The 2,320-nt window shown below is 38.9% G+C and overlaps 1 pseudogene; it reads right to left on the reverse strand.

The window, feature by feature from the left end:
• Positions 1 to 867: 867 nt before the first annotated feature.
• On the reverse strand, positions 868 to 2,108 carry LOC120632191 (annotated as a pseudogene).
• Between the last annotated feature and the right edge of the window lie 212 nt (positions 2,109 to 2,320).

Consider the following 2,320-nt stretch of genomic DNA (forward strand, 5'->3'; position numbering starts at 1 on the left):
CTCTCGGACTGTACATCTTGGTAACTTCGAAAACCTCTTTACGATCTGATTAATTTTGTTACGTTTATCAATAGATAATGATACTGACATTTCATGTGTATTGTATATGAATCCTAGAAATTTACACTTTTGAGATGGTTTTAAAGAACTTTTATCGTAATTAATTACGAAGCCTCAGGATTTTAAAAGTTTTACTGTTTCGTTAGTAAAACAGTCATCGTAATCGTTACCGATACATAATATATCATCTAAATAAATGACTGATGTGAATCCTTGTTTTCGAAGATAGGAACCTAACTTCCTTCATAATTTTTGTAAAAACTCTTGGTGCCACTGATAGGCCATACGGCATGGCAGTAAACTGGTATGTACATAGATTCTTCGAATTAGGGGCGTAAAAATTAAATCGAAAGTATTTTCGATCGGATTCAGATATAGGAACTAATAAATATGCTTCCTTTAAGTCAATTGTTGCTAGAAAGCCGCCTTCGGGAATTAACTTGAATGCCGTCCTGTGATCCTCCATTTTAAAATGTGTATTAGAAATAAATTTATTTAAAGATTTTAAATTTAAAATAAATCGCTTGCCTCCGTTAACTTTGGGTGCTAAAAAGATTTTTGATATGTACTGGTCGTGACACGGAGTACAAAGCGAGATAGCCCCCAGTTCTAATAATTTACTAATTGCCACCTGTATGTCTTGCGCCTCCTCGTAAGAAAAGTTAGACAAAGGTGCAATAGATTGACGCACTCGAGTACGCAATGGGATTGTAAATCCATGTTCTATCCATGACAATACAACCTTGTTGGTGGTTATGTGATACCACTCGCTAAGAAAGAATCGAATTCTGCCAGCATGTACCTGAATTATTTCTGTTGTGATGCACGGGTTTTCGCGTAAGAGGTCCTCGTTTGAACTTGTGGAAGTGATTGGTATGACCGACGCGGGGCTCCTGGTGGTCTCCTCTGACCTCCCCGCCCCCCCCTGTTCGACGGGTAACGAGGAGGTCTTGACCAGTTTCCCTGGGCGGAAAACTGAGTGACCGACGTTTGAGGCGTTCTCCCTTTTGGATTAACGCTTGTCTTTTTAATCTGAGATCCTCGTTTCTCAATGGCCTTGCTGGCTTTTATTTTTTCCGATAATGAGTTACCGTATAGGGGCTCATCGCGTTCTGAGTCTTGAATAACGTTAAGGAAATTCTTTTCCAGACTCGGGGTAATTAATTTAATTCTGTCTTTGGTAAGGCAGTGGTGCAAATCGGATAGCAAGCGACAGCCGTCACTTAAATATTTTAAGACAAGTATTTTATTGTCTGACTTGAGCAAAACATCCATAGCTTTGTTGATTGCCGTGGTACCGTTTCCTAGTTGTTGTTGGAAACCAACCAAATTCTTATCTCGTCCTCTGACTATATCCGATACTGCGGCTGAGATTTCCGCGTTTAACTTCGGAGCCTGCAGTAGTTTGCAATTAGCTGGTATAAGATGCTCTTTCATGAGCCTATCTTTATCGTCTTTGACTAACCCTTTCTTAAGTAGAGGAGTCCATAAACCGGCTAAACTTTCATGGACATCTTCTCCAAAGTCTGGGGTTCCAGATGTAGAGAAGACCCCAAAGCAGACAGCAACTCTGGGTCCAAACTTATTTCTGCGGTTGCCTCCGCTGGTAAAACAACCTCCTCTTTTAATAGGTCCGGTACGTCCTGCAAAGCAGGAGTCGACATCGCATGTATCTGTAAAAATACGATACTTAAGGGGACGAACAGTGATATAGGTATATAGAACGTATAGACCTTTTAAAGTTAATATTGTCTCGCAGACAATAATATGTAGCTAATATGCATATTACATAATATATTTGCTACGTTAGTTGTCATGAAAACATGACACATAATTAGCTCGCAGCTAATTATGATCGCAATTGACTCGCAGTCAATCCCGATTCTAAATTCTTTTTATAAAAGTGTTCAACTAACCTGCAATGTTTTCGTCCTCAGACGATTCCAACGGTCGTATCCGACTCCAATTTTCTCCTTTACTTTTTCTTCCAATTTTCTGATCTTGTATCTGTATTTATCCAACTTTTCTTGTGCACTACGTTTTGGCATTTTTGTGTTAATGCGCGTGCGCTCGTTGCCTCGCACGAAAAAGGAATGAACAATGTCACAAGATACGAATACGTACTGATTATATTGCGGGTGGAAAGAAAAATAATAATAAAATAAAAAATAAATACCAAAAGAGTATTGAACTACCCTCTAAATTCGTGCGAAGTTGCCTGTAGGTTAAAGGGACTACTTTGTAAATATATCTGAAGAAT

The sequence above is a fragment of the Pararge aegeria genome, chromosome 19 (assembly GCF_905163445.1).
Source record: "Pararge aegeria chromosome 19, ilParAegt1.1, whole genome shotgun sequence".
In the NCBI taxonomy this organism is placed as follows: Eukaryota; Metazoa; Arthropoda; class Insecta; order Lepidoptera; family Nymphalidae; genus Pararge; species Pararge aegeria.